This window comes from Prosopis cineraria, unplaced genomic scaffold (genome assembly GCF_029017545.1).
Source record: "Prosopis cineraria cultivar Desert tree isolate PC_DT_omini unplaced genomic scaffold, ASM2901754v1 PC11, whole genome shotgun sequence".
NCBI classification, from domain to species: domain Eukaryota; kingdom Viridiplantae; phylum Streptophyta; class Magnoliopsida; order Fabales; family Fabaceae; genus Prosopis; species Prosopis cineraria.
In genome coordinates this window covers 3,959,407-3,985,821 of record NW_026555342.1, presented here as the reverse complement: position 1 = coordinate 3,985,821, position 26,415 = coordinate 3,959,407, and the positions used below count along the sequence as shown (strand labels likewise).

The 26,415-nt window shown below is 27.0% G+C and overlaps 1 long non-coding RNA gene across 1 annotated transcript; it reads left to right on the top strand.

The window, feature by feature from the left end:
- The first annotated feature begins 1,769 nt into the window (after positions 1–1,769).
- LOC129285462 (uncharacterized) lies at positions 1,770–26,091 on the top strand. Its single transcript, XR_008587216.1, has 5 exons — positions 1,770–2,171; positions 3,132–3,190; positions 3,362–3,449; positions 16,509–16,554; positions 25,792–26,091. It is a non-coding gene; the product is annotated as an uncharacterized LOC129285462 (long non-coding RNA).
- Positions 26,092–26,415: the final 324 nt, after the last annotated feature.

Here is a 26,415-nt window from a genome sequence, read left to right as displayed (position 1 = left end):
AATTGTTAAATCAAACCTATGATTGTATTTAAAAGAATTCTAGGAAGGTATAATAATGAACACAATTGAAAGGAACTGAAAAGATTAAATTTGAATGAGATATGATTGATTAAGGAATACTCTATTAAGATATATGAAAAACAGAGCAAAAATTCTTCAAGTTCATACCGCAAGGAAAATCATTCATACTAGAATGAATACGGACAGAGAATGAAAAGGGTATGAAAACTCATTCAAGTAGAAAAGGTTTAATATTGAGATGAAAATAGTAAAAGATGATGACCAAGCAAAGTTCATATCACTGTGACAACACTTATATTGATATGAATTCTTCATATTTGTATGAATACATTTGGTATCGATATGAAGATGAGAATAATGACAGACAGTGTGCACTAAGCTTCATTTTGATAGGAGCAAGTTGATTGAGGTATGAGTCAAGGTTTCATACTGGTGTGAAGCAGTTCATATCGGTATGAACATGCAACAAGATGAAATAAAAATAATTTTTATGCTTCAGGCTAAATTATTTCAATAATAATTGAGATAGTTCAAACACTTATCTCAAAATGAATGAGATTGAAAGGATATGGGAAGTAAAGAAAAAAAGATTCAAGCATAATATAGTCCTTTAAATTTCTTAAGACTCCAAACAATACTCATTTACAAAATAAAACTTCTCCAATTTATTATCATCCACAGCAGGGTTCACTAGTGGGGATACACAGAGTAAAAATTATTAGAAAATAATATTTTTCTTTTATTTTCAAATATTTAAAATAATAAATTACATAATATAATTGTGAAGTGCACCATATGATAGCCATGGATTAACGGTTTTTTGAACAGTATATTTCCTCCTTTATTCTCGGCAATAATATAAACAGTTTCAATAAAAAATAAAAATAAAAAATCCAAATAAACTTCAAAAGAAAGCTGCAGAAAAAAAAAAAATCCATGAAAAAGTAAAGAAATAATAAAACAAATAACAATCAAGGAATTAGATAGATCAACAAAATCAAAATCAAAATCAGATGAAAAAATAAATCAACAAAAATCAAAATGCAACCAAGAAACAAAAGAAAAAAAAAGTAACTGATAATAGATTCAAAATTAAAATCAATACCAATTATTTTTAAAAATAAAAATAAAAAGTGAATTAAAAAAAGAAAAGTGCAGAAACTCAAACCAAAATCAGGTGCGAAAAATAGATCAATCAAAATAAAAACAAATAAAACATGGAATAAGTAATAGATTTAAAAAATAAACCAACACCAACTATTTCTATAAAAATAAAAATAAAATGTTAATTATATTATATTGTAATATTGTAATATTATTTAATATTATTATAATGTAGGTGCGAAATAAATAATAAATTCTGGCAAAAAACAAAATAAATAATAAATGTATACAACGGTAAAATTACGTCTATGTTTTCTACCCTAATAAACGATGATCCAAGTTTGAAAAATATCTTGATTAAGCAACAGTTAACAATAAATAGATGCATAAATAATATTTTATGTTATGTTGTTTTTTTTTTCTTCTATTGGTGACCGTGCTTTAAATGAAGAGAGTGTTTTTCTTTCCAACGTTCAAATCACTTTACTGCATCTCTCAACTTTCTACCCTAATTAATGATGAATGAAAAATATCTTGATTAAGCAATGTCTAACAACAAATAAATAAATTATATTTTATATTATGCCTTTTTTTTTTCCCCCTGCCAGGTTGCTCGTGACCGGCTTAAACGAAGAGTGCTTTTTCCCTGAAGCTCAACGGCTAAAAGCCTGAAATATTAATCGCTCATCCACATCATCTCTCCTCAAGATTTTTTCTACGGGAACCTAAATATTGGGTTCTCTTCTCCCCAAACCTCCGATTCCCATCTAAATCCCACTCTTGATGTGCGAGTGTTTGTTCTCTCCGTACGGGAGAGTTCTCCGCCACCCTTTGGAGTGGTTTCTTTTTCATCTAGGGCTTAATGGCGGCAAAGGATTTAAGCGGTTCCTCTCTCCGATGGCTACTATGCGAAACAGGGTGAATGGTTGGCGGAGGAGACGAGGGAAATCGAAGGGGGTCTCGACTGAATGAGAGCCAAAAGGGTGCGGCGCTGCTGATGGGCGATGATTGGAAGCTGGCTCTGATTCATGCGAAGGGAGGAGATGGTAAGATTCCCTGTTTCAAGCTGCCTTATTCTCATTTTCTCATTACCATTGGATATGAAATTAATTGTACTCTAACATGTGCATACGCATATCAGCAAATCGTAGGAACAAATTGATGTTTTTTTTTTTTTGTGCGTGCAAGCTTATGGTACAATTAGCTCTTAGAGATGTCGTTTCAGATAATTGTTTCGCGAGAGCTTGATCTACCTGTTTATGATACGTTTACGGATTGATGCGAGCTGTCTTGGTTGCTTGGTGGGGATTTAGGATAGTAATTTGGTAGTCGCGTTTTATTTCTTAATGCTTTTAAATCTTCCATTTTTCTTTTTGGGGTTGCGTTGATTCTATTCGCCTGCTTAATGATCTATTATGGATCTGTATGACCTATTGTTATTGTTATTTTCGTTGTACTTGTGTTATCCATTCTCACAATCTGTGTTAGTCTGCAGAAAATTTCAGATTTTTCTCTTTGCCTCGATTTGATTTATAAGTTTTTATAATTTTAGTTTTTGTGTATGGAAAGTTATCTGAGTAGTTATAATTTTCTAATTTTGAGGATTATTTAACCCGTAAAAAGGGTGGCACTCAATAGATTGGTTGTGAGACTCTTGAAGACATTGTGACGATGTTACATGAATCTTAATAATCCACGGTTTAGTATTCCAATTTTTCGAGCCAAAGAGACCACACTAATTCATTTCCATTTTTAAAAATTGGATGGTTGGTTTTTGTCTTATCACTTATGTAAATTTGGGTCTGGTTTTAATTCTACTGATTGGGAACCAGTTTTTCAGTCTGAAGCATCCATAATTTAATGCATGTTTTGTAATTTGCATTCACAATTCTTTATTTTTGTACGGGTGAAATTCAATATATATTTATGTTTCTTGATTTGAAATTTGTCATATTGTGCTTTCCTTTCCTTATTCGATAATATCTTTTCCTTACTCAAACATGCAGATACTGGAAGGACTTCTTAAATTACCAGAAAATAGGGAGTGTGCTGATCGCAAAACTAAGTATGTATCTGGTCACATCTAAATTATTGATCTGGATCCCTTGAGATTAAAAAACCAAGTGAAATTATACTTATTGATCCATAAAAGAGGACAGTCATGTATTGTACATGTTCTTGTTACTTTCTGTTGATTCAACAATTTGACTGTGTGTTCTATGATCTTGCTCTGCAGAGGACCGAAATGGGCTAGTGTGAACTTAGGCATCTCATGCATGCAGTGATCAGGAATACATCGAAGTGTAGGAGTACGTATATCAAAGGTGATGCATTGTCCTTTGAATAGTGATTTAATTTAGGATTTGATGAAACCACTATGGTGCACGGGCACTATATATAACTTGTTGCTTTCTTTCTCTTATTTTCTTGTGCTTTTTATTTTTTTTTTTTACATTTTAAATCCTTTTTAAATGTAAGCACATATTTTTAATCTTTTCACCTTCTTTGATTTATCGATATTTTTTGTTTAAACTTGAAATTTTTACTTAGCTAAAATATGTCTTCAAAAAGTGCTGAATGCTTTATATTTTTGTTGATATCTTTCTCCATGTTTAAATAAAACTCATCTCTTATTTTCTTTAAAAAAATATATTTTTGAAGTAGGACTTGATGAAATCACCATGCGCACACACCATATATGACTCATTGCACTCTCTCTCTCTCTCTCTCTCTCTCTCTCTCTCTCTTGTTATTGTTCTCTTTTATTTGATTTTTTCTTACATTTTAAAGCTTTTTTAATTTCAAGCTCATATTTTTAATCTTTGCACTTCCTATTATTTGTCTTCAAAAAGTGTTTAACGCTTTTATGTTTTTCTTGATATCTCAATTTTTAAATAAAAGTCATCTTTTATTTTCTTTAAAAAATATATTTTCCTTGTGAGATTGATGAAGTCACCATGCATACACAGCACATCTAACTCATTCCATTCTTTCTTTGGTTTTTTTTGGTGCTTTTGTTCTTTTTTTTTTATATTTTCAAGCACATGTTTTTAATCTTTGCATTTTCTACTATTTTTCAATATTTTTTGTTGAAACATGGTTTTTTATTTAGCTTCAGCATGATTTGAAAAAGTGTTTCATGCATTATATTTTTAATGATATCTTTCTCAATTTTAAATTATTTTCTTTTAAAAAATATGTTTTTGATGTGGGACTTGATGAAACCACCATACACACACCCCATATCTAGCTCATTACATTCTTTCTCTCTTGTCCTCATGCTTTTTGTTGATTTTTTTACATTATAAAGTTTTTAAATACCACTATTTATATTTTTTATAAACATGATTTTTTATTGATCTCAAACATATCTTGAAAATGCATTATATTTTTTGTGAGATCTTTCTCAATTTTTAAGCAAAAGTCATCTTTTATTTTCTTAGAAAAATATATTTTTGGTGTGGCACTAGATGAAACCACCATTATCACACCCCATTAACTCATTGCATTCTTTCTTTTTTTTTCCCTTGTGCTTTTCATTTTTAATATTTTAAAGCTTTTTTAAATTTTAATTTTTTTAAATATAAGCATATTTTTTAATCTTTGCACTTTCTGTTATTTATCTATATTTTTTTGTGTGGAAACATGCTTTTTTTATTTAACTTAAACATGTCTTGAAAATGTGTTTGCTGTGTTATATTTTTCATTGTATCTTTCTCAATTTTTAAATAAAAGTCATCTTTTATTTTTTTTAAAAAAAATTTTAGAGGTGGGATTAGATGAAACCACCTTGCACACACTTCATTTCTAACTCATTGCATTATTTCTCTTTTTTCCATGTGCATTTTGTTGTTTTTTTTTTACATTTTAATGCTTTTTTAAATTTGAAGCTTTTTTAAACATAAGTACATCTTTTTAATCTTTTCACTTCCTATTATTTATTTATAATTTTTTATTTAGATTAAACATGTCTTGAAAAAGTATTTAATGCATTACATTTTTTCATGATATCATTTTTAATTTTTAAACAAGTCATCTTTTATTTTGTTTGAAAAATATATTTTTGACATGGGACAAAATGAAACCATCCTGCATTCTCACCATAGCTAACTCATTGTATTCTTTCACTCTTTGTTCCTCATGCTTTTTGTTGATTTTATTATTTTAAAGCTTTTTTAAATACAAGTACATCTTTTTAATTTTTACACTTTCTATTATTTATCTATTTTTTTGTGGAAACATGATTTTTTATTTAGATTAAACATGTCTTCAAAAAAGTGTTTAATGCATTAAATTTTTCATGATATCTTTCTCAATTTTTAAACTAAAGTCATCTTTTCCTTTCTTTAAAAAATATTTTTTTGATGTGGGACTAGATGACTCCCATGCGCAAACCTTATTTTTAACTCATTGCATTCTTTCTGTCTCTCTCTTTTTTTCATGCTTTTTATTGATTTATTTACTTTTTGATGCTTTTTTTAAAATTTTAAAGCTTTTTTAAAATATAAGCACATCTTTTTAATCATTTGACTTCCTAATATTTATCTATAAGTTTTTATTGAAACATGATTTTTTTTTATTTTAGCTTAAACATGCCTTGAAAAAATGTTTAATGCATTATATTTTTGGGGATTTTTTTTCAATTTTTAAACAAAATTCAACTTTTTTTAAAAAATATATTTTTTATGTGGGATTAGATGAAACCACCAAGCGCGCAAACAATATCTCACTCGTTTCACTTTCTTTTTTTCCTTGTGCTTTTTGTTGATTTTTTTGCATTGTAAATATTTTTTAAAAATAAACACATCTTTTTAGTCTTTCCACTTTTTATTATTTATCTATATTTTTTTTGGAAGCATGATTTTTTATTTAGCTTAAGCATGTCTTGAAAAGGTGTTTAATGCATTATATTCTTCACGATATCTTTCTCAGTTTGTAAACAAAAGTCATCTTTTATTTTCTTAAAAAATATATTTTTGTTGTGTTACTAGATGAAACCACCGTGCACACACTCCGTTTATAACTCATTGCATTAGTTTTTTTCTGGCTCGTGCTTTTTGTTGTTTTTTCAAATTTTAAAGCTTTTTTTTGAATATAAGCACATCTTTTTAATCTTTTTACTTTTTATTATTTATCTATATTTTTTTGTGAAAACATGAATTTTTATTTAGCTTAAACTTGTCTTGAAAAAGTGTTTAGTGTATTAAATTTTTCACGATACCTTTCTCAATTTTCAAGCCAGAATCGTCATTTATTTTCTTTTAAAAAATGTACTTTTGATGTGGGACTAGATGGAGCCATCATGCAAAAACCTTATTTCTAACACGTTGCATCCGTTCTCTCTCTCTCTCTCTCCTCGTGCTTTTTGTTTGTTTTATTTACTTTTTAATGCTTTTTAAATTTTGAAGCTTTTTTCAAATATAATCACATCTTTTTAACCATTTCACTTCCTATTATTTATCTATAATTTTTTTATTGAAACATGATTTTTTTTTCATTTAGCTTAAGCATGTCCGGCAAATATTTTTAATGCATTATATTTTTTCATGATCTATCTTTCTCAATTTTTTTAAAAGATATCTTTTATTTTCTTTAAAAAATATATTTTTGCTGTGGGACTAGATGAAACCACCTTGGGCAAACCTCACTTTTAACTCCTTGCATTATTTCTCTCTTTTTGTCGTGCTGTCAAGTTTTTTTTTGACATTTTAATGCTTTTTAAAATTTTAAACCTTTTTTTAAATATGAACATCTTTTTAATTTTTTCACTTTCTATTATTTATCTATAATTTTTTTATTGAAATTTTATTTTTTATTTAGCTTAAACATGCCTTAAATTTTTTTTAATGCATTATATTTTTCATAATATCATTTTCAATTTTTAAACAGCTCATCTTTTATTTTCTTTAAAAAATATATTTTTGAAATGGGACTAGATGAAACCACCATGCACAGTCTCAATGTCTATCTCATTGCATTCTTTCCCTCTTTTTTCCTCCGGCTTTTTGTTGATTTTGTTACATTTTTAAGCTTTCTTAAATATTAGCACATATTTTTAATCTTTGTATTTCTATTATTTTTCTTTTTTTTTGTGAAAACATGATTTTTTTACATAGTCGAAACATGTCTTGAAAATTTGTTTAGTTTATGATTTCTTTCTCAATTTTTAAACAAAGTCATCTTTTACTTTCTTTACAAAATATTTTTTTGACGTGGGACTAGATGAAACTATCATGCGCAAACCTAAATGTACTTAGCTGAAACTTGTCTTGAAAATTTGTTTATTTCATGATTTCTTTCTCAATTTTTAAACAAAGTCATCTTTTACTTTCTTTACAAAATATTTTTTTGACGTGGAACTAGATGAAACTATCGTGCGCAAACCTCATTTCTAACTCATGGCATTTTTTTCTCTTTTTTCTTACATGCTTTTTGTTTATTTATTTACTTTTTAATGCTTTTTTTAATTTTTGAAGCTTTTTTAAAATGTAACTACATCTTTTTAATCATTTCACTTCCTAATATTTATCTATAATTTTTTATTGAAACATGAATTTTTTTTATTTAACGTCTTGAAAAGGTGTTTAATGCATTATATTTTTCATAATATCTTTTTCAATTTTTAAACAAAGTCATCTTAGTTTTTCTTTAAAAATAGTTTTTTGACGGGGTATTAGATGGATCCACTATACAGTCACCATATCTAAATCGTTGCATTCCATTTCGTTTCTTCCTCGTGCTTTTTGTTGATTTTTTTACATTGTAAAGCTTTTTTAAAAATAATAACATATTTTTCATCTTTCCACTTCCTATTATTTGTCTATATTTTTTGTTAAAACATAATTTTTTTATTTAGCTTAAACATGTCTTGAAAAAGTGTTTAGTGCATTAAGTTTTTCACGATATCTTTGTCATTTTTTTAAATAAAAATTATCTTTTATTTTCTTTAAAACACATTTTTTGGACGTGGAACTTAGATGAACCACCATGCAAAAACCTCATTTCTAACTCATTGCATTCTTTCTTTATTTTTTGCTCATGCTTTTTGTTGTTTTTTCACATTTTGAAGCTTTTTAAAATAAGCACATCTTTTTAATCTTTATATTTACTATTATTTATCTATACATCTTTTTGTTAAAACATAATTTTTTTATTTAACTTAAACATGTCTTGAAAAAGTGTTTAGTGCATTAAGTTTTTCACGATCTCTTTTTCAATTTTTAAACAAAAGTCATCTTTTTTTTTTTAAAACACATTTCTTTTTGGACGTGGAACTAGATGAAACCACCATGCAAAAACCTCATAACACATTGAATTCTTTCTCGGTTTTTTTCATGCTTTTTGTTTATTGGTTTACATTTTAATGCTTTTTTAAATTTTAAAGGTTTTTAAAATATATGCACGTCTTTTTAATCATTTCACTTCTTATTATTTATTTATAATTTTTTGTTGAAACATGATTTTTTTTATTTAGCTTAAACATGTCTTGAAAATGTGTTTAATGCATCATATTTTTCATGATAGCTTTCTCAATGTTTTTAAAAAAGTTATCTTTTATTTTCTTTTAAAAATATATTTTTTATGTGTGAAATCTCCTTGGGCACACTTCATTTCTAACTCTTTGCATTATTTCTCTTTTTTCCTCATGCATTTTGTTAAGGGTTTTTTTTTGACATTTTATTTTTTAAAATTTTAAATCTTTTTTAATATAAGAACGTATTTTTAATCTTTTTACTTCCTATTATTTATCTATAATTTTTTTATTCAAACATGATTTTTTTATTTAACTTAAACATGTCTTGATAATTTGTTTAATGCATTATATTTTTCATGATATCATTTTCTGTTTTTAAAGAAGTCATCTTTTACTTTCTTTAAAAAATATGTTTTTGATGTGGCACTAGATGAAACCATCATGTACACTTATCATGTCTAACTCATTGCATCTTTCATGCTTTTTGTTGATTTATTTACTTTTTAATGTTTCTTAAATTTTAAAGCTTTTTAAATTATAACCATATCTTTTATTTTCTTTTGAAATTATATCTTTTAATCTTTCCACTTCCTATTATTTATCTATATTTTTTGTGGAAACATGATTTTTTGTTTAGCTTAAACATGTCTTGAAAAAGTGTTTAATGCATTATATTCTTCGTGGCATCTTTCCTAGTTTCTTAAGCAAAAGTTATATTTTATTTTCTAAAAAAATATATTTTGATGTGGTACTAGATGAAACCACCATGCACACCTATTTCTAACTGATTACATTCTTTCTTTGTCTTTTGCTCATGCTTTTTGTTGTTTTTTTTCACATTTTAAAACTTTTTAAAATATAAGCAAATTTTTTTAATCTTTGCACTTTTTATTATCTATCTTTTTTTTGGTGAAGACATGATTTGTTTACTTAGCTTAAACATGTCTTGAAAAAGTGTTTAATGCTTAAAATTTTTCAAGATATATTTCCCAATTTTCAAACAAAAGTCATCTTTTATTTTCTTTAAAAAATATTTTTTTGTCATGGGACTAGATGAAACTGCCATGCACAAATCTCATTTCTAACTCATTGCATTCTTTCTCATTTTTCTTTCGTGCTTTTTGTTTATTTATTTACTTTTTAATACTTTTTTTAAATTTTAGAGCTTTTTTAAAATTATAAGGACATCTTTTTAATCATTTCACTTCCTAATATTTATCTATAATTTTTATCGGAACGTGGTTTTTTTTTATTTGGCTTAAACATTTCTTGAAAAACTGTTTAATACATTAAAGTTTTCATGATATCTTTCTCAATTTTTAAACAAAAGTCATCTCTTATTTTCTTAAAAAATATATTTTTGACGTGGTATTAGATGAAACCACCATGTACACCCCATTTCCAACTCACTGCATTCTTTCTTTGCTTTTTGCTTGTGCTTTTTGTTGTTTATTTTTTTTTTTCACATGTGAAAGCTTTTTTAAATATAAGCACATTTTTTTAATCTTCGTACTTCATTTTATTTTATCTATATTTCTTTTTTGAAAATATGATTTTTTACTTAATTTAAACATGTCTTGAAAAAGTGTTTAGTGCATTAAATTTTTCACGATATCTTAATTTTTAAGCAAAAGTCATCTTTTATTTTTTTAAAAAATATATTTTTGACATGGAACTAGATGAAACTCCTACACGCAAACCTCATTTCTAAGGCATTGCATTCTTATCCTTTTTTTTTTTGTGCTTTTTGTTGATTTATTTTTAATGCTCATTTTTTTAATTTTAAAATTTTTTTAAAATATAAGTATATCTTTTTAATCATTTTACTTCCTAATATTTAGGTATAATTTTTTTATTGAAACATGATTTTTTTATTTAGCTTAAACATGTCTTGAAAAGAGTTTAATGCATTATGTTTTTCATGATATATTTTTCAATTTTTAACCAAAAGTCAACTTTTATTTTCTTTAAAAAATATATTTTTAACGTGGGATTAGATGAAACTACTTTTTTGCACACTTTATTTCGTTTCTAACTTGTTGCGCTATTTCTCTTTTTTCCTTGTGCATTTTGTTGAATTTTTTATTTACATTTTAATTCTTTTATAATTTTAAAGGTTTTTTTTAAATATAAGTACTTATTTTTAATCTTTTCTCTTCCTATTATTTATCTATAATTTTTTATTGAAACATGATTTTTTTATTTAGCTTAAATGTGTCTTGAAAAAGTGTTTAATGCATTATATTTTCCATGATATCATTTTCTATTTTTAAACATGTCATCTTTTATTTTCTTTAAAAATATATTGTTGATGTGGGACTAGATGAAACTACCATGCACGGTCACCATATCTAACTCATTGCATTCTTTCCCTCTCTTTTTGGTACTTTTTGTTGATTTTTTTTAACATTTTTAAGCTTTTCTAAATATAAGCATATCTTTTTAATCTTTGTGCTTCCTATTATTTATCTATATTTTTGTGGAATCATATTTTTTTACTTAGCCTAAACATTTCTTGACATGGTGTCTAATGCATTAAATTTTTCATATCTTTCTCAATTTCCAAACAAAAGTCATCTTTTCTTTTCTTTTAAAAAATTTTTTTTTTGATATGGGACTAGATGAAACCAGGATGTGCAAATCTCATTTCTAACTCGTCATGTTTTTTCTCTGTTTTTTTTCGTGCTTTTTGTTGATTTAATTACTTTTAATGCTTTTTTTAAATTCTAAAGCTTTTTTAAAATATAAGCATATCATTTCACTTCTTAATAATTTATCTATAATATTTTATTGAAATATATTTTTTCTTTAATTTAGGTTAAACATGTCTTGAAAATGTTTTTAATGCATTATCTTTTTCATGATATCTTTTTCAATTTTTAAACAAAAATCGTCTTTTATTTTCTTTAAAAAATATATTTTTGACATGGGATTAGATGAAATCACCATGCACACACACCATATCTAAATCGTTGCATTCTTTCTCTTTTTTTCCTCTTGCTTTTTGTTGATCTTTTACGTTGTAAAGCTTTTTTTAAAAATAAGCATATCTTTTTAATCTTTTCACTTTCTATTATTCATCTATATTTTTTTGGAAACATATTTTTTTTAAGCTTAAACATGCCTTGAAGAAGTGTTTAATGCAAGATATTCTTCATGATACCTTTCTTATTTTTTAAACAGAAGTCCACTTTTATTTTCTTAAAATAATATGTTTTTGATGTGGGACTAGTTGAGACCACCACACACACACCCATTTCTTACTCATTGCATTGTTTCTTTTTGTTTTCTCTCATGCTTTTTGTTGTTTTTTTCACATTTTAAAGCTTTTTTAAATATAAGCCCATCTTTTTAATCTTTTCACTTTCTATTCTTTATCTATATTTTTTGTGGAAACATGATGTTTTATTTAGCTTATACATGTGTTGAAAAAGTGTTTAATGTATTAAATTTTTCATGATATCTTTTTCAATTTTCAAACAAAAGTCATCCTTTATTTTCTTTTAAAAAATATATTTTTGATGTGGGACTAGATGAAACCACCATGCAAAACCTCATTTCTAGCGCATTGCATTCTTTCTTTCTCTCTGTTTTTCATGCTTTTTTGTTGATTTATTTACCTTTTAATTCTTTTCAGATTTTAAAGGTTTTTTAAAGTATTAGCACATCTTTTTAATCATTTCACTTCCAATTGGTTATCTATAATTTTTTATTAAACCATGATTTTTTTATTTTGCTTAAAGATGTCTTGAAAAAGTTATGCATTATATTTTTTATGATATTTTTTCAATTTTTTTAAAGAAGTAATCTTCTATTATCCTTAAAAAATATATTTTTAACGTGGGATTAGATGAAACGACCGTGCATACACCATATTTAACTCGTTGCATTCTTTGTCTTTTTGTTCCTTGTGCTTTTTGTTGAATTTTTTACATTGTAAACCCTTTTTTTTTTCCTATTATTTATCTATATTTTTGTGGAAAGGTGATTCTTTGTTCAGCTTAAACATGTCTTGAAAAATTGTTTAATCCATTATATTGTTCATGATATCTTTCTCAGTTTTTAAGCTAAAGTCATCTTTTATTTTCTTGAGAAAATATATTTTTAACGTGGGACTAGATGAAACCACATGCACACAGCGCATGTCTAACTCATTGCAGTTTTTTTTTTTTTTTAATTCATGCTTTTTGTTGTTTATTTTTTCACATTTTAAAGCTTTTTTTTAATATAAGCACATCTTTTTAATTTTTTATTTCTATTATTTATCTATATTTATTTGTTGAAACATGATTTTTATTTAGTTTAAACATGTCTTGGAAATGCATTATATTTTTCATGATATCTTTTTCAATTTTTAAACAAAAGTCAACTCTCCTCATGGTTTTTTCTTGGTTGCTTACTTTAATTTTAATTTTTTTAATAGAATCACTTTTTTTTAATTTTTTAATATTTTTTAATCTTAAACATGTCCTGGAAAAGTGTTTTAATACATTAAAAAATATTTAACTCATTGCATTATTTCTTTTTTTCTTTTCCTTGTGCTTTTTATTGATTTGTTTTTTACATTGTAAAGCTTTTTTAAATATAAACATATCTTTTTTTTATTTTGCGCTTCCTATTATTTATCTATATTTTTATGAAACATGATTTTTTTTATTTAGCTTTAAAATGTCTTGAAGAAGTGTTTAATTCACTATATTTTTCATTATTGTTTTCTTTTATTCTAAAGTTTTTTTTATTAAACTATAAGCACATGTTTTTTTCTTTTATGTCTTTTCACCTCTTGTTATTTATCTATATTTTTGTCTAAACTTGACTTTTATTTTTATATTCAGCTTAAATATATGTTCAAAAAATGGTTATTGCTTTATATTTCTTTTGATACCTTTCTCAATTTTTAAATAATATTGATAGTGATTTATTTTTCCAAAAATATATTTTTGATGTTGGCTTTGATGAATCCACGCCGCACACCTCATAAGTAACTCATTTCATTTTTTTTTCCTTCATGATTTTTCATGATTACTTTCATTTTAAATTTTTTTAAATTTAAGCACCTTTTTTAGTCTTTTCACGTTCTGTTATTTATCTATATTTTTTTTGGTTTAAACTTGATTGTTTTATTTAGCTTAAATATGTTTTCAAGAAGTGTTTATTGTTTTATATTTTTCTTGATATCTTTTTTCAATTTTTAAGTTAAAGTCATCTTTTACTTTCTTTATAAAATATATTTTTGACGTGAGATTTGATGAAACAACCACGCATACGTACAATATGTGACTCTCTATAGCCTTTCTCTCTTTTTACTCTTGTTTGTTGATCTTTTCTTTCATTTTAAACTTTTATTTAATATAAAGCGTCTTTTGATCTTTTCACTTCCTTCTTGTCTATATTTTTTTTTGAAACTTGATTTTCTTCTTTAGCTTAAATATATCTTCAAAAATTACTTTTGTGTTTCATTTTTGTTGATATCCTTCTCAATTTTTAAATAAAATTCATTATTTATAAATTATTTTCTTTAAAAATATATATTTCTGATGTGGGACTTGAGTGAACAAGCATGCACAAGCAGCATATATAACTTATTGCATTATTTCTTTCTCTCATGTTTTTTTACATTTTGTAGCTTTTTTTAAAATAGAAGCCCATCTTTTTAATCTTTACACTTCCTATTACTTATTTCTATTTTTTGTCTATATTTCATTTTTTTATTTAGCTTAAATATGTCTTTCAAAAGTGCTCAATGCTTTACATTTATCTTGATATCTTTCTCAATTTTTAAATTAAGTTCGTATCTTGTTCCTCTAAAAAATATGCTTTTATATAGGACTTCTTAAAACGGCGATGCACATACACTCTATATAACTTATTGCCTTCTTTCTCTTTTTTTCCTTTTGATTTTTATTGATTTTTTTCTTACATTTGAAATCCTTTTTTAAATATAAACTCATCTTTTTAATCTATCTATATTTGTTGTGGAAACATGGTTTTATATTTAATGTGAACATGTCTTGAAAAAGTGTTTAATGCATTATAATTTTCATAATATCTTTCTCACTTGTTAAAAAGTCATTTTTTATTTCCCTTAAAAAAATATTTTTGATGTTGGACTTGATGAAACTACCATGGACACACACCATATCCAACTCATCCTCCTTTTTTTTTTTTTTCATTGTGCGTTTTTTTTTAACTTTGTAAAGCTTTTTTAAATATGAGCACATTTTAATATTTTCACTTCCTATTATTTATCTATTTTTTTTTGAAACATGATTTTTTTAAACTTAAACATGTTTTGAAGAAGTGTTCAATGCATCATATTTTACATGATAATTTTATCAATTTTTAAACAAAAGTTCTCTTTTATTTTCTTTAAAAAAAATGTTTGACGTGGCAGTAGATGACACCTACATGCACACACATCATATCTAATTCATTGCTATCTTTCTGTTTTTTTTTTTCCTCGTGTATGTTGTTGTATTTTTTTTTTGACATTGTAAAGCTTTTTTTTAAATATAAGCACATTGTGAAAGCATGATATATATTTTTTATCTTAAACACGTCTTGATAAAGTGTTTAATGCATTAAATTTTTTTTATCTAAGTTTTTAATCAATAGTCATATTTTATTTTCTTTGAAAAATATATTTTTGACGTGGGACTAAATATAACTGATTCTATGTTCTAAAAGTAATAATTCATGGTTATTAAATACATGGGTTACATTGCAAATAAAACAGCATAAGCATAATCCAGTAATAACTGACACATATTGAGGGGCATAAATTCTGAAAATGAATCGAACGAAACTATTTTTCAATGTCTTCAATTAATTGGCGAAATGACAGCGCATGCTAGAATTTGCTAATTATTTTGCTTTGGAATTTGCTACCGTTGTATATCTAAATCTATGTTTTCTGTGACCTGCTGGCTAGTTTTAGAATAATATGAGTATGAATTTTTATGTCTTTAGATTTGTGAGTTCAATGACGCTATAGATTTCAACGAAGCACAAATCATTTCTACTTTTTTATGGTGTTAGCTACAAGTAATGGATTGGTTTCTCTGCTTTTTTTTTTTTCCTAGATTGGATAGATTTTGGATTTGATAGTCTTGTCTTGAGCATGTCAATTTAATATCTAGAGGATTTATGACTTTGCCAAAACAAACTAGATGATTTGAGTGATTTTTAATATTTTTGTTTGAATTATTTTTTCACCACAAAAGTTTACTTAAACCTTTGGATCTTATGAACTATGTTCTGATTTGTCCTTTGGCATTTTTGACGGGGTGGTGAGCTTTATTCTTTTAGCAATATGGCTTAACTGTTCCATTTGCAAGATATGTAGCCATTGGAGATAATGAGGTAAAGATTTGTTTTCTTAAAGTGTTTGCTTTCCTTAAGTTTAATAACTTGATGTCTAGAGCTGTCTACTATTTCTTGTTAGCTTTTCTGAAATGTGATGTGATTTTGAGGAGTCATGATAGAAGGGTACATTCCTAATTTCCTATCATATGTTGCCAGGCTTAAATGCATTTCTGCATTTTTACCCTCCACTAATCCTTAGCTTATTCCAGTCCATTACCTTATTTCCTTTGAATTGAACCTTCCATAAAGAAGTCCCCATAACTTATTTGAATCCAACATTCCGATCTTGGTGGGGCTAAATTTTGTTGCTATCAGCTTTGATCCTTAATTTACTATTTTGATGGAAATTTTTATGCCGTCTAAAAATAAAAAAGAATCTCTTAAAGCATTGAAATAAAACAATTTTCAGATCTTTTGGATTGCCTGTTGCTAGAAATACGAACTTATGATAGTACAGTTTGGAAGCCATGTTTTAGTCTTGTTGCATTTTGGCTCGGTAATTTTAGGAAAAACGACTATTGACTCTGCATTTGAAATGTTTCAGGAAGAAGCAATCTATGATTGATGTGACTTCTGAGTTTTTTGCTGAGGTAACTAATAGTAACATTCTTCTTATTGTGTTTTGAGTAGTTGAATACATATCTCTTACATGCATTGGCAATAGTTAGGTGCACAACCTTTTTCATGTATATATTATTGATATAATATGATTTTTTTGGCGGGTTGGTTTGAACATTTGAGTGTATGCATCTGAATCATATATTTTAGGTTGGCTAGACAAACTTGATTCTAAAGGGACTCTATCTTTGTTGAGGTTTATTCATGGTTTTTAACCTTTTCAACTCTCATTTTATTTTTCTTTAGGATATTTATTTTTATTAAATATAAGTAGAAATTTTATTTTTAGTATTTGGGACATTTTTTTAGTATAAGTTCTATGTTATTGTTGAGTTTTGGAGTTCATCTCCAATTTAAAAAAAAAATGCCCCATTTTTTTAGAAGAGTCACCCAATATTGGACGTTTTTTATGAGTGTCCAATATTTTTTCACGAATATATGAAAGCCTCATATTGGATAAAAAGTTTGTAACTATACAATGTACCTTTTTTTGTAGTAGTGTCATGAGCATTGAATGTAGTTGTTTTTGACAGAAAATTAACCTAGATAGGACAACTAGAGGCCTTTCTTAGAGGTGCAATAAAGAGAGGGGGAGGATGTACAAATATTGAGAAGGAGGGATTCGTTTTGAGGTGTTCTTTCTCTAGTGACTCACCGCTATTTATTTCTAGTGTGGTAGGCTGCTATGAAAAGGGAAAATCTAATCATCACAATTCACCTCATAATGGAGAGAATTGATGTGATGGACTATTCCACAATAAATATAGGGCAAGGTTTTTTTTTTTTAAGATTCAATCAGGAATCAATCCACCACTAATTCTTGATGTATAGTCAATTCTTATTAAATCAGAATATGTCAAGTATCTATTCATTAATTTGACATCATTATCAGATTCCCATTAAGGTCGAATCTGTCGTGGTTGGTAGGCAAGCCGTCCTCGATTCAGATGTTTTGAGTACTAGAAACCCTATAACAAGATCAGCAGATGAAGGCATCCATTTGTATACCTCCTTTGCTGTTATGAATTGCCTTAAGCACTCTAGATTTACCCGCACACAACCCATGACATGTCTAATTCCCCTTGAGCTAATTATCTCTAGCTCATACTTCCATCTTATATGCTCAGCACCAATACTTACAAGTTTTTCTCATAACTTGTAAGGGACATGTCTCAAAAACTAACACAATTGTGTGTTTCAAGCTTAATCTTCCTTTAGATTGGATATCAATGAAGTCTAATTTAGTCTCTTTCCTAGTAATCGACCTGTTGGATTGAATCATTCATGATCATAAGGTACAAGCTAAAGTAGCTGTCATGAAACCAGCCTCTTATGACATGTTGTCAAAGTCCTAAGGGTACTGTGATAGGATTTTCTTTATTAGAGGACTCACATAGTGATGGAACATGGATCCTTCCATCCATTTCCATTATTGCAATCATACAAGTGCACACGGTATGAATTGCATGCTACGATGTTTCTTTCTCAAGATTATATGTTGATTTTTGTTTATTAACATCATTCAAGCTTCAATCTTAAATGCATATAGTATTTAAACCACAATTTCATGAACCATTCAATTCATGATGTCCTTACTTAGGTATAGGGTAAATATGCAAATTTGGCCATCAATTATTTTTCCAGGAGCATTAGATAGCCTATCTTATGAGGTGATGCAAAATAAATTCTTAACTTTAAAAAATGGAGCATCTAGTGCCCACCGTTAATTTTACTCAACGGACATTAGATAGGGCCCATAAAAGTTGATTAAAAATGACACACAAGGCACTCCACCTCAACATGGGTAAAGGTACAAATTTAGCCATGAACTATTTTTCAAAGAGCATTGGGTAGCCTCTACCATCAATTAGTACAAAGAAAATTATCAAACATGAAAAACAGACCATGCATAACTTCCTCATCAATTTTGTGACCAAATGTCATTTATTTTCAAACTTATGGGACACAACGCATCAAACTCTCAAGCTTAATTTAGCCATGATAGAAAATGAAGCGATTGAATCAAACTTCTCCCTTGCATAGTGGCAATGCAATTCAAACTGCTACTTTGCTTGAATTACTATAGAGATTTAAATAAAATTTTATCTTCCTTTTTTTCTTCTACATCATTAGCATCATTCTCAGGAATGCCTTTAGATAAGCACTTTTTGAGCCTTTTCTTCTAAAGCTGAGATTGAGAATGATAGTAAGAAGATTGGAGAGATTGACGTATTGTGGGTCCCATAAGTTTGAAAATAAATAGCATTATGGTTAACACTGATGAGAAGGTGTTGGGTGGTTCGTTTTTTAGAACAGAGACTACCCAGTGCTTCTCGGAAAATAGTTTATGGCTAGATTTGCACCTTTATTTATTAAGGTGGAGTGCCACATGTCATTTTCGTTAAAAATTTTTAGGCCCCACATGGGAAGTTAATGTTCGTTAAATCAAAATTAACAAAGGCTGTTAAATGCTCTATTTTTTAAAGTTGAGAATTTATTTTGCAGCACCTTATATAGTTCAGAGCCAAATTTGTTACTTTACCCGTTGGGTATATTATCATTGGTGGAAATCCATATGTAAATTAATGTTATTCCTTGAATGAGTTTTGTGAATGTAATTATGCAAGTTGAGCATGATGATGTGATACGGCTATGGTGAAGATGATTAAGATATGAAATGTGATAAAATGCCTTGAGCTTGATAATATGATTTGCGTGCTTTATGTGTAGAAGCATGTGTATCTTGCATAATTATATTTAGCAGGAGTTTGCTCTTTGTAGAGTAGACATAAATCCACGTGGCATGGTTACTTTTCATTAATCAAAGGCTTGCCTTCATCCTATTGTTTGTTGAAAGATTGTTCCATTTTTTGTCGAGGGACTTAAATCTAGCTTGTCTCTACTCATTCTTCAAGGAGACTAGTTTAAGGTTAACAACACTCCAAGCATTTGAGAATGGGGGAATTGTGGCTTGGGAGTAAGTGTAGCAACTTTTGGTCAAGTAACTCTTAACGATTGGTGAGCTTCAGATAGTCTATTTACAGGCACACGCCCTATTTGAATTCATAGCTAACGATTTCAGTTGGAGGTATTAGGTGATGATAAGGGAGGCTATTAATCATGCATTACATTGATATCTGTCACATAGTTGTTAAGTTTGTGCTTGGAATGTTTTGCACATCATCAATTTGTAAATATGTGATTGGTTCTAGCTATGTGCTTTGAACCTTTGCAACTAATGACACACACACACACATTTATTTGTCCGCATGCATTATCTATAACTAATTAGTTTGCATATGCATTTATTAGAGTATTTTGGTTATTGAGTGATTATATTCACACCTCTCCTTAACATTTTACAGGCACTGGCCTTGGGTAAAATAAAAGGAAAGGCACTATAGGCTTAAAAATATGGTTTCCTATTGTAGGCCTATTTTGTTTTTAGTACTTGCACCATTTGCATGATATAAAAATTGGTTGTGTTTTGGGCCCTAAGTTATATGTGATGTGATTGAGTTATTTATTCATGGCCAAAATACTGGTACCTAACAAAATCTACAATAGCAGCATAGTTATCAGTCCTGGTGGCTTTAGCTTTTATCCACTTAGAAACATAATCAACAATTGGTAAAATGTTAGCAAATTCAAATGAAATGAGAATAGGTCCTATGAAATTAATACCTCAAACATCAAATAACTAATAGAAAAGTAAACATTGTTGAGATCTCTCATTTCTGTGAGAGATTTCCTATATGCTGACATTCAACACAATACTTACAAAATGCATTTGCATGATGGAATAGATTAGGCCAATACAACCCCATGATAGTGATTGCATGGATGATTGTATATGTATAATGTTTGATTAGCTCTCCCTATTATTTTTGGAATCAAAAGGTTAAGGGTTGAAAATGTGATATATGTGCTATTAGCATGCTGTAATTCGTCCCCATTAATTTTAGCTTGGAAAGTTGGGATTGAGGTTGGATATGTGATATATGATGCTTTGCATGGTTATGGTAAGTCTATTGGGTGTGGTTTAATGATTGTGGTAGACTAATGGCATTTAATTTATGGGTTTGGACACCTTAAAAGAGTTGAAGAGTGAAAATGTGATTTTGATTTCGAGTGTCCAATTTTATGATATGATAATATTTGAAAATAAAATTAGTATCATTAGTTAGTTCACTAAATGAGCTTTCTGTGAATATTTAGAGCACCTCAATTGAATATCGGATGAAGATTTAGGGCGTGTTGTAAGTACAACCCCCAAAATATGGTGTCAGAGTTTCTACGCAGTGTGACGTGGTAAATGGTGCCTTAGTTACAATGCATGCGTACTTCACTATGGCAAAAGGCATCTACATTGTCAATCATGGTAGATGCATTGTTAGCCACAACATGTCAGTTTTCATAACATTGACTTTCTACCCCTTATTCTCAAATATTTTCAAATTGTGTTGGCATCGCCAGCTTCCAAATACTTACAAACTCTGATAAATCATTTTTGACCAATTGTTTAGCTTTTAAAAATGTGTTTCTATATTTTTGATCCCAACTTTGTAATGGTTATGTTTTAAAAGTATTACTAGTAAATTTTTCCTTTATAATATAACTAAAACAAATAGTTCGTCTCTTTTATATTATGGTAGGATTTATTATATTGGCTTAAAGTTATTCTACCATGGTAGAATAGTAGGTGATTATATTATGATTTTGATGTTATGATCTAAATTTTATTAACCATAATAAATATTCAAATTAAGCTTTTTTCTATTCTACTTTGATTAGTCCTGTTAACTACATTTAAGTCCCCTCTTCTATGTTGCTAAAAGAAAAAAAAAAGTCCCCTCTACTATGATAAGATGATAGGGATTGGTTATCATTTAATTATTGTGGTAGAGTACCGTGATTATGGTCAAGTATATGGGTTGAGTAGATGATATTAAATCTAATACTTGAATTATTAATTTTTTAGTTTTTCCTTTTGCAAACAAATATTTTTTTACTTTAAAATTAATTATTTTATATTATAAAAAATATCAAATATTTAACAAATGTAGAAGACTCAATGTTTTTAAAAAATTTGAGGATCTTGAAGTTTAGATATCAAGAATAAAATGCATTTTAAACATTATTTTGAAATATTTTATGGATTAAAAATAATAAAAATAACAATGCAAACATTTTAATTTTTTAAGAAATATTTATAATAATACTCTTTCCGTTTAAAAATGTAAGATATTTTTACTTAAATCTCACCCCTTAATAAAATAGTTATCTACTTTTAAATTAATTCTAGTTTTCTATATTTATTTTTATTAAATGCTCTATAATAAATATAAAATCATTCATCAATAGGAGTATTTTTTTTTAAATAAGTAATGATTATACCTCGGAAGATTAAAAATGCAAAATATTTTTTAATATCCAACTCCTTAAAAAATACTTTATATTTTTGAACAAAGAAAATATACTCAAATATATAATATCTCAGTATAAAAGTATAAAAGGATATAAAATTTAAAAATTAATTAATATTCAATATATTTTATAAAAATATTTTTTTTAGGTATTTGGGTCAAGCACAAACTCAATAGAGTATGGCCTAATTTTTCTAGTCCTATCAGGTTACCATCATTAAAAAATTATTTTGCTAATCTCAATCTTATATTTTCTTTAATTGATTTATTAGTTTCTTTATTTGATTTATTAGAGCTGACCTGTCAAACTTCACTCAAAATATAGACTCTAAATTTTCATATATGATATATTTGAAAAAAAAAATGTATAAAACCAATGAGATTCACCAAGCAAGACTTCTAGAAAACTTTTTAATTCTGTGATCTTTTTATTTTCCAACCAAGCTCTTGAACGAATTTGCTACACCTCTTCACGTATCAGCTGATTCTTCTTATTACCTCTTGATTTGGTTCTTTTTGTTCTTTTGTTTTGGGTTTGAATATGTGCTTTTTGTTATAAAGCTATATTGCACATATACTGAACATGTATTGGATATGATACATATTCAATACATCAACACTTTTATTTTTAAAAATATAGAGTGCGATATGTCCCTTATATATACAAATATATTTATAAAAAAATCATAAAAATATTAAAACTATAGTTTAAATTTAAAAAATATCCAACCTAGCGTACATATATAGTTTTTTATAGTAATACCAAACAAAACATAACCATTAATTATACTTTTATTCTATCTCTACCTACTTGCCTACCACCTAATCTTTGTTAATAATTCCCTACTTAGGGTTTATATGTCAAAAGATTATATTCCTATGTTTTTATAATTAAAAATATAATTTTTATTCTTTTATTATATATAAAGCATGCTTTTTTTAAGGAAAATTCAATTTTTGAATTTAAAAGCAAATCACATAAATATATTAGGAAAAAGAAAAATTAATATCTCAATATTTAATAACATTGTTCTTTTTAAAATAGCCTCGAACCATTGGTTTTAAAGTATTAACTCAATTTAAATTATCGGATACTATCAAAAATTAAAATTCTTTTGAATTAAAAAATCATATTTCAAGTATTGGTGAGTATTGTAATGGACACGATACCGATACAATATGTGAGGCAATAGTCTATGATATACAGATATTGATATGTGTATAGGATATGATAGGTACTTGATGTTTGATGCTTTTATTTTTAAGAATATAGGATACATTTTCGATATGTACATATATTTTTATAAAAAACACTAAAGTTTTAATTTTAATTTAAAAAATATTCAAAATAGCAAACATATATAGTCCTGTAAAATAATATCAAGTAAAACATAATCATTACTTGTACTTTTATTCTATCAATATCTAATTGCCTATGGCCTAGTCTTTGTTACTAGTTTCTCAGCTAGGATTTAAATGCTAAAAAATTATATTCCTACACTTTTATATTCAAAAAAATAATTTTTATTTTTTATTATATCTAAAACTTATTTTTTTTAAAAAACCTAATCTTTGATTTTAAAAGAAAAACACAAAAATATATTAGGAATTTAACAAAATTTAATTTTTTTTAATAATAGCCTTGAAGTATTGACTTAAAGTACCAACTCACAATATCTAAAATAAAAGAAATCAAAATTAAAAAAAATAATATTTTGATACTCTATAGATACATATCGAAGAAGTACTGATGAGTATTGATATGAATACGTGAGATAATTTGAAGTATCGGTTCTTTATAGATATTCTCCCTTGGATGTCCATAACAAACATTGTGTTTCATTAAAACCTTACTAGAAAAAACTCAATGAGAAAAAAACCTAGTGAAATAAAAAGGGTACACAATATTTTTAAACACTTTTCTAAAAAAACCCAATGAGAGAAATCCTTGTAAAGGAAAAAAGAGTATAACATGATATTTATTCCCCATAGCCTTCCCCTTGTAATAATATCACTTTACTCCCCCTGATAACACAATCACTTTTTATCTTTGAATCTACACATTTCAATATCATAGACTAACTTCTCAAATATTGAAATTGGTAGTATCTTAGTAAACAAATCTACAAGATTGTCACATGAGCAAATTTACTAAACATCTATATCATTACTCTTTAAAAGGTCACGAGTGAAAAGGATTTTGGAGAAATATGTTTTGCTTTATCTTTTTTGATGTATCATCCTTTTAATTGAGCTATACATATTGTATTATCTTCATATAATATTGTTCGAATCTTTTTTCCCAACAATAAATCACACATATTTTGGATATGATGGATCACTGACTTTAACTAAATACATTCTTTACTTGTCTTGTAAATTGTAATTATTTCTACATAATTTGATGAGGTAGTAGCTAAAGTTTGTTTTATTGAATGCTAAGATATTGTTATACCCCTACAAGTAAACAAATATGAAATTTGTGATTTTCCTTTATGTGGATCTGATTGAAATCTTACATCTGCATAACTAATAAGTTGTTATTCAAATTCATAGAATAAAATAATTACATATTGATTATCCTTTGGAAATATTGAAATAAATGTTTAACTCTATTCCAATGTTTTTTTGTTAGAGAAGAACTAAATCTTACTAATAAATTTAAAACAAATGCAATATCAAGTCTTGTTGAATTAGTAAGATACATTAGTACACCTATAACACTAAAATATGGTACTTTAAGACTAAAAAGTTCTCCATCTTTCTATTGAGGACAAAATGATCTTTTTTCTTATCAAGAGATCTTACAACTATCGAAGTAGTTAATGGATGCACTTTGTCGATATAAAATTACTTCAATATTTTTTCAATATAAGTTGGGTGATAAAGAAAAATTTCATTTGTTAAATGCTCGATTTGTAAATTGAGATAAAATTTTATTCTTTCAAGATTTTTTTATTTCAAATTCTTTCTTTAAGCAATTAATTGCCTTTTAGAGCTCTTTAAGAGTTCCAATTACATTCAAATAATCCACATAGGTAGCAATTATGACAAACTTAGATATATTTCTCTTTATAAAAACACATGAAGATATTAGATAGTTTTTATAACTTTCCTTCAGCGAATATTCACTAAGACAGTTATGACACATTCTTTCATATTGTTTCAATCCATACAAAGATTTATGCAAACTAATTACATATTCTTCTTGAGAATCTTTACATGCTTCTAACAATTTAAATCCTTTGAGGATATTTATATAAATTTCTATGTGTAAAGAGCCACATAAATAGGCTATAACAACATCCATTAAGAGTATATCAAGTTTTCTGTGTACTGCCAGACTAATTAGATATTTTAAAATAATTGTATCAACTATCAACCATAGGAAAATATGTCTCTTCATAATTAATACTAAGTTTTTGAGAAAATTCTCATCCTACTAATCATGCTTTATATCTAACGATTTCATTTTCTCATTTTGTTTTTGCATAAATACACATTTATATCCCATTGGCTCTACACTATTAGGTATTCAGACCATTGACCCAAAAACTTCACATTTTGAAAGCGAATTTAACCTTGCTTTGAATTGCATCTTTTCATTTTGGCCAATCATTTACGTGTATACATTGTTCAACCAATTTTAGTTCTAGATTTTCATTTTGATTCATTATTTCTACAGCAACATTATATGAAAATATGTCATCGATAACTATATTTTTTTGATTCCATCTTTTTCCATAGTGACATAACTTATTGAAATCTCTTCATTATCTTCAGGTACTTGGACCACTTTTAGGTTCTTCTAGTTAGTTATGTCTTTGTACTCTGTTAGAGTACCAACCTCCTCAACTATGTCATCTATGCTATCTTTATTTTGTGCTCCTTTCTTCTTTCTAGGATTTTTATCTTTGGAATCAATTGATCTACCACGCTTCTTTCTAATTGTCCTACTGGGATATCAATTATAATAGGAATATTTTTAGTTAGAATATGAGACTTGGTAATTCTTTTAAAGTTAGTAAATGCATATGGCAATTGATTTGCAATATTTTGTAAATAATTTTTTTTTAACTTCAAGTTCACATTGTTTTGTATGAAAATCTAGACGAGATAATATTAACATTCCATGTAATTTCTTTATCCTGCTTCTTATTTTCTCTCCCTAATGTTGGAAAATTGTTTCATCAAAATGAAAATCATTAAAACATGCTGTGAATAAATCTTTAGTTAATGATTATACATACTTGATTATAGAGGGAGATTCAAAACTAATATATATTCCCAACCTTCATTGAGATCTAATTTTTGTGAGTTGTGGTGCAACAATAGGAACAAACACTGTACATTCAAAAATTCTAAGATGATAAATATTTGGCTCCTGACCAAAAGCTAATTGTAATA